The sequence below is a fragment of the Oncorhynchus masou genome, chromosome 27 (assembly GCF_036934945.1).
Source record: "Oncorhynchus masou masou isolate Uvic2021 chromosome 27, UVic_Omas_1.1, whole genome shotgun sequence".
NCBI lineage: Eukaryota > Metazoa > Chordata > Actinopteri > Salmoniformes > Salmonidae > Oncorhynchus > Oncorhynchus masou.
In genome coordinates this window covers 16,560,846-16,575,246 of record NC_088238.1, presented here as the reverse complement: position 1 = coordinate 16,575,246, position 14,401 = coordinate 16,560,846, and the positions used below count along the sequence as shown (strand labels likewise).

The 14,401-nt window shown below is 42.8% G+C and overlaps 1 long non-coding RNA gene across 1 annotated transcript; it reads right to left on the bottom strand.

Moving 5' to 3' along the window:
• Positions 1-10,350: 10,350 nt before the first annotated feature.
• LOC135515679 (uncharacterized) lies at positions 10,351-12,050 on the bottom strand. The gene is made up of 2 exons (XR_010451840.1): positions 11,201-12,050; positions 10,351-11,035 (listed from the first exon to the last, which is right to left on the bottom strand). It is a non-coding gene; the product is annotated as an uncharacterized LOC135515679 (long non-coding RNA).
• Positions 12,051-14,401: the final 2,351 nt, after the last annotated feature.

Here is a 14,401-nt window from a genome sequence, read left to right as displayed (position 1 = left end):
ATAGCACCACACACACACTGTTAGTGACATATCCACAAACTCCTACACCCACAGCGACTATATGACAGAAAAAAAATTCAACCGTTTCCAGACATACAGTACATGAAGGCATTACATGCCACACACACAACATGTAGACACACATTTTCACTTTATCTCTCTAACACTCTCTCTCACGCACACACGCTCACTTAAATACACACACACAAAATACCATAGGGGAGAGGCACCAAACCTTATAAAGGTCATCCTTACAGTAACATGCACACACTCACACATACACACACATGCAGGGCTAGAGCCTTATTGAGAAATAAATGACACATTTCAACCATTGATCCCCTGAAATGAAATGGATTCTAAAACTCTAAACCAACTTGAAATATCACCACAACATGTTGTAATGGACGTGGAAGTAACGCAAGGTCCCTGGCAAGCCAAGAACCACTTTAACCAGCCCCAAACAGAAATGCTCTGTCCACAGCTAGGGATGGACGGGTCATCTGTAGCCAGTATGGGCCTGTATGATGTTTTTGTGAGTGGTTTTTTGTTGCACAGAATGACTATTATTTGGCAAAGAATAGGGGGTTTCAATTTGTAAAAAAATTGGATGGGAAGATTGAGGGAAAAAATGGACCTGTGTGTTAGAAATGCCCGAGATGATTTTGAGACCCAGTCCTCCCCTGTCCACAACCCACACCAGGATACCCCCATTGGTATAGTGGCCCAGGCTGCTATCAAGGCCATAGGGTCATTATAAACTGTGTGTCTGCTGTTGGAACCCTCTATAGAAAGCTGGACAGTATGATCACAGACATGGGGGATTGGCATTACATGACTGGCACTGCAAGTATCCTATCAGCTGACATGCAATTATAGGAACATCAATACAATGACATTTTCCATGTGTGACATGTCATCACCTTTGAATAATGACAAAGGCCTATGAACAAACAAAGTCATTATTTGCAGAAGAGCTCTCGAGTGAAGGGGGGCTCAATGTTTGCATTCTACAGTGGATTTGGAAAGTATTCAGACCTCTTCCCCTTTTCCACATGTCATTATGTTACAGCCTAATTCTAAAATGGATTAGATACAAAAAAAATCCTCATCAATCTACACACAATATCACATAATTGTAACGGTTTTCTTCTGCTGAAGGAGAGGAGGACCAAAATGCAGCGTGGTTAGAGTTCAACATGTTTAATCAAGACCATACACGAGAACACTACAAAATACAAAACAACAAATGTGAAAACCAAAACAGTCCTATCTGGTGCAATGACACAAAGACAGAAGACAATCACCCACAAAATACCCAAAGAACATGGCTGCCTAAATATGGTTCCCAATCAGAGACAATGACAGACAGCTGCCTCTAATTGAGAACCAATCTAGGCAACCATAGACATACAAAACTACCTAGAAAGGAAACAGCCCCATAAACATACGAAACCCCTAGACCAGCCAAACACATAAATGCCCCATGTCACACCCTGACCTAACCAAAATAATAAAGAAAACAAAGAAAACTAAGGCCAGGGCGTAACAATAATGACAAAGCGAAAACAGGTTTTTAGATTTATTTTAAATTTTTATTACAAACAATAAATGGAAATACCTTATTTAAATACATATTCAGGCCCTTTGCCATGACACTCAAAATTGAGCTCAGGTGCATCCTGTTTTCATTGATCATCCTTGAGATGTTTCTACAACTTGATTTGGAGTACACCTGTGGTAAATTTAATTGATTGGACATGACTTGGAAAGGCACACACCTGTCTATATAAGGTCCCACAGTTTACAATGTATGTCAGAGCAAAATCCAAGCCATGAGGTCGAAGGAATTGTCCGTAGAGCTCAGAGACAGGATTGTGATGAGGCACAGATCTGGGGAAGGGTACCAAAACATTTTGGCAGCATTGAAGGTCCCCAAGAACACAATGGCTTCCATCATTCTTAAATGGAAGAAGTTTGGAACCACCAAGACTCTTTCTATAGTTGGCCGCCATGCCAAACTGAGCAATCGGGGGAGATGGACCTTGGTCAGGAGGTGACCAAGAACCCAATTGTTACTCTGACAGAGCTCTAGAGTTCCTCTGTGGAGATGGGAGAACTTTCCAGAAGGACAACCATCACTGCAGCATTCCACCAATCAGGCCTTTATGGTAGAGTGGCCAGACAGAAGCCATTCCTCAGTAAAAGGCACATGACAGTCCGCTTGGAGTTTGCCAAAAGGAACCTAAAGGACTCTCAGATCTTGAGAAACAAGATTCTCTGGTCTAATGAAACCACGATTGAATTCTTTGGCCTGAATGCCAAGCGTCACATCTGGAGCAAACCTTGCACCATTACTACGGTGAAGAATGGTGGTGGCAGCATCATGATGTGGGTATGTTTTTCAGCACCAGGGACTGGGAGACTAGTCAGGATCGAGGGAAAGATGAACGGAGCAAAGTACAGAGAGATCCTTGATGAAAACCTGCTCCAGAGCGCTCAGGACCTCAGACTGGGGTGAAGGTTCTGTGAAAATAGCTGTGCAGCGATGCTCCCTATCCAACCTGACAGAGCTTGAGAGGATCTGCAGAGTAGAATGGGAGAAACTCCCCAAATACAAGTGTGCCAAGTTTGTAGCGTCATACCCAAGAAGACTCAAGAATGTAATTGTTGCCAAAGGTGCTTTAAAACAACAAAGTACTGAGTAAAGGGTCTAAATACTTAGTGTATGTAAATGTGATATTTCATTTATTTTTTATTGGCATACGTTTCTAAAACCTGTTTATACTTCGTCATTATGGGTTATTGTGTATAGATTGAAATTATTTAATCCACAAAAGGTGGAAAAAGCCAAGGTGTCTGAATACATTCTGAATGCACTGTACATGAGCTGGGTGTGCTTGTCTCTGACGTGTGTGTGTGTGTGTGTGTGTGTGTGTGCGTTCATGTATGTAACAGTGCCACGGCCATTGTCTCTCAGCTGTCAGCACCACTTGCTCTCTGGTGCCACATCACACTCTACCTGCCCCTGGGGTCGTCGGAGGCCATTAATGTCTGTCTCTCTGTCTCTTGCACCTTGGCGGAGCGCAGCGTGTTGAGAGGGGAGAAGAAAATAAATGTGGCAGATGCAAGCCGACCTTCCACCATCCCTGCCCTACTTCCTGTTTGTGCGCAAGATCGGCAGCTCTGGGATCCACACACACTATTCTGAGCTATCAACTGTGTCACCCAGCTAAACATCTGACCCGCTAAAGTGGGGCTCTCCTTTCCATCACCTAAACTCAAGCTTAGATGTCTCTATTAACACGCCGTGACATCACACACGTTTCCATGGAGACAGCAGAACCCTTCACCGGGGGGGAGGGGGAGAGAGAGAGAGAGAGGGGGACGCGTTCTATTTGATAATGACTTGACTGTACATTGACTGTACACCATGTCAAAACAACAGCTCCAAGGTCGGAATGATTGACAGGGAAAGTTGACCAATCATACGTGACAAACCAAACCCCACTTGGCCAGAGAAAAGGGGAGTTGGCTTTTATCAGCACAGCAGTGATCAAACGAGTTGGGGACATGGCAGCGTAACCTTTTCCTGACTTTTTACTGGGGCCGTCTGGTTTGCCCAGTGGTGTGTGTCGTCGTCCGGTATCCTAAGCAGGACAGTGTGTCAGGTATCCTAAGCAGGACAGTGTGTCGTCGTCCTAAGCAGGACAGTGTGTCGGTGTCCTAAGCAGGACAGTGTGTCGTCATCCGGTGTCCTAAGCAGGACAGTGTGTGTCGTCATCCGGTGTCCTAAGCAGGACAGTGTGTGTCGTCATCCTGTGTCCTAAGCAGGACAGTGTGTGTCGTCATCCGGTGTCCTAAGCAGGACAGTGTGTGTCGTCATCCGGTGTCCTAAGCAGGACAGTGTGTCGTCATCCGGTGTCCTAAGCAGGACAGTGTGTGTCGTCATCCGGTGCCCTAAGCAGGACAGTGTGTGTGTATGTGTTTGTTGGGCAAACTGGTGTCCTAGGCAGGATTATACAGTATGTGTATGGCTGTCTGTGTGTGCGTGTGTGTGAGACCATCCGGTGTGGCCTGTCCTCCCCATGACCCCTGGCAACCATGTATGTCTCAATGACAAGGTCACTGCCAAAGGTCGGTCTCTCTCGCTCTCTCTCTCCCTGTGGGGCTGAATGCCCTTGAAATTCCAATTGCATTGAATTCCCTGAATACGCCCCTGACATGTTATTTTCCATAATATGTCCAGGTAAAAGAGACTGAACTCTATACTCTTCTGGAAGGTTGGTGACCTGTGGACTTCAGAGTCTTGGGAATTCCAAGACGGACGTTCAAGAAACTCTGTGTTCACTCCTGATGGGCCCATCTGCAACACAATGAGTAGTCATGGGTTGACAATCATTGGACAACAATTAGCCTATACCTGCGGATATCCCCTCTTTGTCCTGTCGTCACAGCAGAATAGGCTGGATAACCTCTGCTGCATCCAGATTGATATGAGAACTGGCTATGTTCTACGACACCCATTTGCACTTTCTGACTTAATAAGGAGATGCATTCCATTATTTTCATTGGAGCAAAATGTCTTTCCTTCATGTAGCCAAGAGGGACTCGGAGCTGAAGATTACCAATCAACTCCTGATCCAACTGAGCCTTACATGTCACAGTTTTTCAGTTGAAGTGGAACGGATGCATGCCGTCACATACGCACAAACACTACTCTCAATGAGTTAGAAGTTCAAAAGAGACGTTTCCAAATCCTTTCAGAGCTCAATCTAATCAGTCCCCTGGCTTGTTGCCCATGTCTTTAGTATAGAGACAAGCAGCCAAACTTCCACTTCCTTGTTGTTTCTAAACAGGGGCAACAATGTTATGTCCCAATAATCTTTACACTACCCACATGAGAAATACCACAGTTTTCTATAGAAAATTACATTACTTACTATATAATTCTGGAGTAAACTGTAGTATACCTCAATCATGTGTAGTATTTAATGTAGAATTGTGTTGTATACTGTAGAATACTATAGTAAATACTACAGTATACTACAGAACGCAAAAACACTACAGTATATACCACAGTATTTAATTTGTCTATACCCTGCCCATTCCTCTCCCCCATATCCCAATTTGTGCCACCCATAAATGAGAAACACACCTGCCAATAACAGACCATATACAGTATTGTGTTCCTTACCCTACAGGTTATAGAAAAGAGCAGAAGCTCTGAACTAAATTTGCTCTTTGAGTAATTTGTCCAGTGGGTTTTCTTAAGGACAACGCCCCCACTACTATGTCTAAAATAAAATAAAAACACTATAGTAAACAGTACAGTAATGTCCACAAAAATAGTACAGTAAATACTACAGTATATTAGTCCTCAAACAGTACAGTAAATATTAATATTACTACAGTTTGAAAAAACATTACAGTAATTACTATAGCATACAGTACCAGTCAAATGTTTTGACACACCCATTCAGTCAAGGGTTTTTCTTTATTTTTACTATCTTCTATGTTGTAGGATAATAGTGAAGACATCAAAACTATGAAAGAACACATAAGGAATCATTTAACCAAAAAGTGTTCAACAAATCAAAAATTTTAGATTCTTCAAAGTAGCCACCCTTTGACTTTGACAGCTTTGCACACTTTTGGCATGCTCTCAACCAGCTTCACCTGGAATGCTTTTCCAACAGTCTTGAAGGAGTTCCCACATATGCTGAGCACTTGTTGGCTGCTTTTCCTTCACTCTGCGGTCCAACTCATCCCAAACCATCTCATTTAGGTTGAGGTCAGATGATTGTGGAGGTCAGGTCATCTGATGCAGCACTCCATCACTCTCCTTCTTGGTCAAATAGCCCTTCCACAGCCTGGATGTGTGTTGGGTCACTGTCCTGTTGAAAAAAACAAATTATACTGCCACTAAGAGCAAATCAGATGGGATGGCATATCGCTGCAGAATGCTGTCATAGCCATGCTAGTTAAGTATGCCTTGAATTCTAAATAAATCACAGTGTCACCAGCAAAGCATCATCACACCGCCTCCTCCATGCTTCACGTTGGGAAACACAAATGCAGAGATCATCCATTCACCTACTCTGCGTCTCACAAAGAAACAGCGGTTAGACCCAAAAATCTCAAATTTGGACTCATCCGACCTAACAAGAGATTTCCAACGATCTAATATCCATTGCTCGTGTTTCTTGGCCCAAGCAAGTCTTTTATTCTTATTGGTGTCGTTTAGTAGTGGTTTCTTTACGCAATTCAACCATGAAGGCTTGATTTAAGTCTCCTCTGAACAGTTGATGTTGAGATGTGTATGTTACTTGAACTCTGTGAAGCATTTATTTGGGCTGCAATCTGAGGCGCAGTTAACTCTAATGAACTTATCCTCTGCAGCAGAGGTAACTCTGGGTCTTCCTTTCTTGTGGCAGTGCTCATGAGAGCCAGTTTCATCATAGCGCTTGATGGTTTTTGAGACTGTACTTCAAGAAACTTTTAAAGTTCTTGACATTTTCAGTATTGACTGACCTTAATGTGTTAAAGTGATGATGGACTGTCATTTCTCTTTGCTTATTTGAGCTGTTCCTGACATAATATGGACTTGGTCTTTTACCAAATATATCCCCCTACCTTGTCACAACACAACTGATTGGCTCAAACGCATTAAGGAAAGACGTTCTACAAATCAACTTTTAACAAGGCACACCTGTTAATTGAAATGCATTCCAGGTGACTACCTCATGAAGATGGTTGAGAGAATGCCAAGAGTGTGCAAAGTTGTCATCAAGGCAAAGGGTGGCTACTGAAGAATCTAAAATATATTTTGATTTGTTTAACACTTTTTTGGTTACTACATGATTTCATGTGATATTTCATAGTTTTAACGTCTTCACTATTATTCTACAATCTACAATGTAGAAATGAGTAGGTGAGTCCAATCTTTTGACTGGTACTGCATGCAAAATGGTTTTTACTACAGTATTTATACTATAGAAAACTCTAAATACTACAGTGTACTGCAGTCATGTCTGCAACACTATAGTAAATACTCCAGTAAAGTCTGCAAAAACACTACAGTGAATACTATAGTATTTAACCATAATATACTATAGTATTTAACCATAATATACTATAGTATTTTTCATGTGGGTAGGTGTGTTGAAGGTAGATATTGCTTTCAACCACACAAACGGCAGCCTTGACTGTCTGTCCCCTCCACCCACCAGGGTGGAAGTGTTGACCATTAGTCTTGGCAGCCACAGGGCGATTGTGTAGATTGGTAGTAGTGAACTGTCGGGCCACACAGGTGACAAGGGGAGGCAGAGCTGCTATAAAACACAGAGTGAAACCAATGTGTCACTCTCACTCGGCCAAAGAGGAAGAAATTATTAGTTTCCTTCAGACAAGTCCCTCACTCCACAACCCAGCCAGCAAGCCAGACATTGAGGATGTTGCCACCGTAGCTGTGTGTAACCCGAGACGTCGGTCCCTGCCCGCTGCCTGCCGACCACCGTCAGTTTGAAAAACTCAAGTGTGTGTCCCTCGCTAGGACAGATGACACGCGCCGCCGTCTAAAAGCAGACCGTCGATAATCAACGCCTCAGTGTCTGCGTCACTTCTCACATTGACCTGAGAACAACCAAGACCGGTCTTGACCGGTTGTGGCTGTTGATAAGGCTTTGGCGACACCCTGTGACAACTTTTGGTATGATACCTAACATGTTGAGGGACGGGAAGAAGAGCATGTGAGAGGGAGCACCTGTTTAGGGAGTATGCTTGGGCCAAACGCAGTGGGGCACAGTAGGGGTGGAGGACAGGGCAAGCTGTTAACTGTAGAGATATGTACTGTTTGTAAAGATGAGGGGAACAGCCGCTGAAACACTTTCTCTGCACCCCTCGGCCATTATATTATATGACCATGCATGGAAATCTCTACTTCCACTCCGAGACACTGCGTTCTGTCACTGTCTCTCTCGCATGATAAAATAATCACCCACAGTAACAGACAATGTATGTATGCTAATAGTGGCCCTTATTTAACACGTGGGAAGAGTTATGCAACAGACAAGCCTCCACACTGTGCTATTTTCATGGCAGCTGACAGATCTGTGGTTAACGACAACTTCATCCTTCTCGACATTGGACAAGCAGTTCCACCTAGTGGATGTAAAAAAGTGTTTCCTCATACAGTATAGCGTCATTCTCCTGAGGATGAGCTGGCCAATCAGCGGTCTAGAGGAGAATGAGTTGGCCAATCAGCGGTCTAGAGGAGATTGCGTTGGCCAATCAACAGTCTAGAGGGTGAGCTGGCCAATCTACTCCCATGAATAGTATTACCACACTGTTGGAGCTAAAAAATAAACCCATTTCGTTGCGTCTGCATATATGTGTACTGACCAATAAAATGTGATGTGTCTGCGGATACCACTCTTATTTTACTGCTCAATGTATTTATACACCTGCCCCCATCCACATGTAAATATTGGACTATAAATTGTGCTTTCCTATATTATACTTAAGCCAAAATTCTTTATTCTATTTCATTTACTTTATGTTTGTATTATCTTGTATTATTTATTATTGTTCTTGCATTGAGGAGCCTGTAAGCTTTTTGATGGATGATGTACTCAATGCCCGTGTATATGCCATTTGTTTTGTTCATGACAAACTCAGAACTTGATTTGACTGGCATCCACCCACACCAGTCGGTTGTTGGAGTACACCCACACTATTCCAGTACAGAAAAACTTCCCTTTAACATACTTCATTACCATTTTTGGAAGGAAAATAACTTCACTCATATTGTAAGTAATTCTAGGTCATTATCTAGAAATCTGAAAACATTGGACCATTACTTTTAAACATTGCTAATGAGGTTGTCAATGTCAACATTCAATCGCTGGCAAATTAAACTGGCCTGTTACCAGAACTTGATTGGATGATATGTTTCTACATCTGTATGGTAAACCAAAATAATTGGATTGGAGGTATGGGCAAACTAGAGCAAGTTTCCAGTTATTTCCTTTCAACTCAGTGAACACAGTTCAGGAGAGAGCTTGGGATGCGTCGCAGCTCAGGTGAACCAAGAGGCTTTGAAAGCTGCATCCTCCGAAGATGGAGAGGGTCAGTTCATGGCTTGAGGTACAGAGTATGGTTGATGGGGATTGAGTCTGCTGAGAAAAAACTGATCTGACGCACTAGGCTGACCTGGTCACAGAGCATTCTGTACATAAATCCGAGACACTCCATTTAGTACATGTAACTTTTTGTAAGGCACAGTACGTATTCATTTGTGGATGTACATACCCCTTTGTATGACATGTCACAAATTACAATTCATGTTACGAATTTGCAGAACATCTTACAAATTCTAGTTAGGGTTTAAATTTAGGCGTTAGCTAACAACCGTTTAACCTAACATGCTAATCATCTAAAAATGTATAGTAGTTGAAAAGTTGCCAATGAACTAAAATGCTGAAGTTGTCCGTGATAGTTAAACTCACCTTTGGGTTGCTAGACATTTGATATATACAAGATATATACAAGACATGTGGACAATCTCATTAGCATACCCCTCTTTCTCCTCCTCAAAACCCATTGGATGAGAAAGCCAGAGGTCCAACCCCTCTGACCTTCAATAGATTTGAGACTGCTATTGAGCTCTTCCCAAGGTGGTGGAGTCTATTTCTGGAATCTCTAACCAGAGTAATACAGAGGGCATGTGAGTACACCTGTGTATGAGGGGGAGCTCAATTTGTAGGCTAGCAATAGTTTGATTAGGGAATAGTTTCTTACTCCCTTTATGAAAGGAATTACAGGGAGTTGTCTCATACGAGGTGGTTACCATCTTGTCATTGTCCTAATGCAGTCATCTTTATCATGGGTGAGCACTGACAGCTAAACCTTACACCATTCAAATTCCCTCAGAGCTCCATAAAGCAGGGATGGGCAAAAAACATTCTGAACTCGAGGGCCAGTCGCTCACAGGTCTGCGATTCTACTAATTTTGCCATTGGGCAGAGAAAATAAGTTTACAGCTATTTTGATGCAAATCTAAACATTGACAGGGTGGCGATGTTGGTCGTAATAATAGCTGTAAACAACTATTAATGGGGTTTCGGTCAGTAATCACTAGATAGCTGGCTAGACATAATCCAAAAAATGTTCTGCCTTGAGTGACCAACAAGAACTGCTGACAACCAAATTTTGAAATTGAACCATGTGCATTCTACATCAGTTCCTAAAAAGACATTTCTGGCCACATCATTTCAGTTGAAATACCAACATGTGAAAGCAGAGTGACACTAAAGAGCTTTAAAGTACAGAAAACTATTAACAAAGTGGCAATATGTCAGACTTTTATTCACAAGAGCATTTAACTAGGAAGTTAGGATCTCAACATGTCCAGACACATACAACACATTTACACTGATGTCATTGGCGACATGTTTTTAAATGAACGTTTACATTAATCAAAAATGGATTGAATGTCTTTGCTATGGGTAACATCTAATGAGTGAATATTTCCCAAACTTGCATTTGGTAACATGATTGCTAATCAAGTCAGTATTACCCATTGTGTACATTAGAACTGCAACACTACATGTGAAGTGGACTTGAAACCTTACTTCCTTCCTCAGTCAGCCGCATGTGTCCATCGATCTGGCAACAGCCGAGCTGATTGCAGTCAGGTAGGAGGCAAGTAGGAGAGACCTGAAAAAGGCTCACACAAGAGTAAATACAGCAGATGGCCGTGAACACATCTGGGTACTGTGTATACAACCAAGTCGACCAAAGGCAAATTACTCCATATCGGCTAGTAGACTACACCTGTAGTGAGGTCAATGAAATGCAACCAAATGAAGTCAAATTGCACCATAGAACCTTGAACCTGGATGACTCCACTACCTGCCACGTTTACCTGTTGGTGACGCAGGTTTACCTGGGATACCTTAGCGGTGGACCCAACTTCACCGAAGCGACGCGGCGAGCGAGCGCTCCCTACTGACAGGCAGCGTCCGGTGCGTCGCTGTGAGGACAAGGAAAGCCCAAAATGTAACATGATTGTGCAATAGACCATAGTCAAATGAAATTCAAAATACATTTGTTAACGTTTAATTTAAAAACGTTTTCACAAAATAAAAATACAGGCAGTAATTAACTAGGGTCTTATTTACAATAACCGTATGCACACCTTGGTTTGCGAGGTTTAGAGTCAATGCATTGGTCAGCTCTGCCAGACTGGTTCAAGACTGATCAACATGATCCAAAATGGAGATACATTTCGTCGAAGTCCCTCTGTTGAAAGTCAAGCGAACTTTCACACGCGCTACTGGGTGAAAGAGATGCGCTAGAAACAAATGAAACTGGGTGCGACTTGAACTGGTTGGAACTGGTGTCGATGTGCATGTCGTCGTATACAATGTCCATCAGATACTGGGTTGTGTTCTTTGGCGCCATTGCGCCTAGTGGTCGTGTAATTCTGCCGATATTCTCGTATATTCCCATATACGTCATCTCTTCGCCGTTGTCGGTCAAAAGTTGTCCTTGGTTGACCAGTTTAGCGAGTACCCTCTTCTGTTCGTAACGAATGTATTTTTTGAGAGTGGCTTTGACAAGGTTGGTGCGCCACCGTTTCAGGCCTTCCTTGGAACTCAAATGGAGAAGTTTCCTCAGTCTGCACTTTGAAAGTTTACCAGATCTTCTGGAGCAACATGGTTTCAGTACTTCGAATTTCACTTCAGTTTCCATGCTGTCCAAGCACATTTCACAAAATGTTAAAAAATAAATCGTGTCTGTGAGTTAGCCGTTTGTAATATCAACACAGCCAGCTAAATTAACTAGATAATTCACAACTATACAGCTGGGTAAATTCAACTGAATCAAATAAAATGTTCGAGGAACAAAAATTCAAATGCACTTAACGTTACAATGATGCGTCTTACGACCAAAAATGTAGTCAAAAGACTAAAACGCCACGATCCACCTCCCTGCAGTATCACAAAATGGAATGAGCCGTAAAACGTTGACAGCACATCGCTATCTTCTGAAACGGAAGTTCCCATGATCCTTTGGAGTAAAAATATCTTCTTCTATGAGGTTTAACGGCGGTTGGCATCCAATTTGCTGCATTACCGCCACCTACCAGAATGTGAGTGTAGTGTTCGAAGGCAGGGTGTTTATTGCTTGAAAAAGGCAAATGTTTTAATAAACACCCTGCCTTCGAACACTACACTCACTAATTTCAAAGTCATATAAAATCAAGTTAACACCCCCTACTCCACTAATTAAATGTATTTATTCCTACCTCATGCCATCATCCTGAAAGGATGGGACATCACCACTTAACACACCCTGTAACTCTTCTGATGTCAAGTCTCACACACCCACATACCTCTCTGCAGCTGCCACCACAACCTACATTTTCTGGGGCTTCCCTTCCATCCCTGCAGTACAGTTGATAACAATTTCTACAAACGCTAAAAATCCAATCTTACTGAAACGTATACCACTGTTTGGCTTATCCCTCTGTATTGGTATAGCTAAACTAGTCTCAACACTCCTCCCCATTAACCCATCTTCCTCTACTTTCTTCACTGCCTCAGAACTTCTGCACTACTCTAACCCTGGAGACCTCAACCTGCCTCTCTCGCACAGGACATTTCTGATCCCCAGCTCCATGGACACCCCTATAATTAACACATTCCACTACTTTCCCCAATACTACACATTCCTTTGTCTCATGTCCTTCTGGACACCTTGGCCCCTCCCTCCTACACATGTCCATAAGCTTGACACCTGTGACATCGTAATGTATTCGGCTCGTACAGGATCATTTATATCTCCTAACTTCACTTTGTCGGGCAAAGATTCAACTTCAAAACTAAAACGAACAGACAATGACTCTTCTGTTTCCACACTCCCCACCCGGTCTGCGCCACGTCAAACGACGAGCATCACATACACCGGGAATCTTTCCCCTCAGCTGGTCAACTTTTAGATTTACTGCTACCCCAGTTATCACTCCTTTCATTGGTGCCCTTTTCTTGAGAGCAAGACAATTCACGTTCTTTGCCCCCATTTGTTTTACTCCGAGCGCCTTCTCCCTCTGACAACTAGACCCCGTCTGGTTACCCTCACCGATTCCACATTACCCAACTCTTTTTTCACCCACTGTGAAAACACAAATGAATCAACCAAAAGGCAAGAGTCCACTTTTTCCATAAACTTCACTCCTACTGTCACAGACTCATCTTTCTCCTGATCCTCGGTGCCTACCTCGGTCCCAGATAACTTCCCCACACCTCCCACCTCCGATACTTCACCCTCATTCACTTCCATTTCTCCTCCTGTCTTCAGCTCCTCTGCTTACACATTCTATCAGTCCTATTTAACAAACCATCTACTTTTTCCCACCATTTTTATCTGACTCAAGCTCACCCTCTTCTTCCCTCTCTCTCTTAGACCTCCTCTCCCTCTCTTTTCCCTCCATTCCTCCCACGTTTTCCAAGAATACGTCTCCTTATGATTTTACTGCACTACTCCTGACAACCATCTTGTTCTCGGGTAAAAACAGTCGACTTCTCTGTAATGTAAAGTTATTAGCGCCACCTATACAGGGTCGTCACTAGTTACCACAGCCACAAAGTCATACACCTAGTGTATTTCTACAATTTCTCTTCTTAAAGTGTGATTTAAAACCTAACTTTAATCACACTGCTAACCGAATGCCTATCCTTAAATGAAGTAGCATGCTCAGATTCCTAATGACGTCTCAGATTTCATTATTTGCAAACAGGGACAGTTTTGTTGCAAACAAGACACACCGATTTGGCATTGGAGAAATAAACTCAGTAAAAAAAGAAATGTCCCTTTTTCAGGACCCTGTCTTTCAAATATAATTCGTAAAAATCCAAATAACTTCACAGATCTTCATTATAAAGGGTTTAAACACTGCTTCCCATGCTTGCTCAATGAACCATAAGCAATTATGGTTGTGGAACGGTCCTTAAGACACTAACAGCTTACAGACGGTAGGCAATTAAGGTCACAGTTATGAAAATGTAGGGACACTAAAGAGGCCTCTCTACTGACTCTGAAAAACACCAAAGGAAAGATGCCCAGGGTCCCTGCTTATCTGCATAAACTTGCCTTAGGCATGCTGCAAGGAGGCATGAGGACTGCAAGGAGGCATGAGGACTGCAGATGTGGCCAGGGCAATAAATGTCCGTACTGTGAGATGCCTAAGACAGTGCTACAGGGAGACAGGAAGGACAGCTGATCGTCCTTGCAGTGGCAGACCATGTGTAACAATACCTGCACAGGATTGGTACATCCGAACATCACACTGCGGGACAGGTACACCAGGAACGCACAATCCCTCCATCAGTGCTCA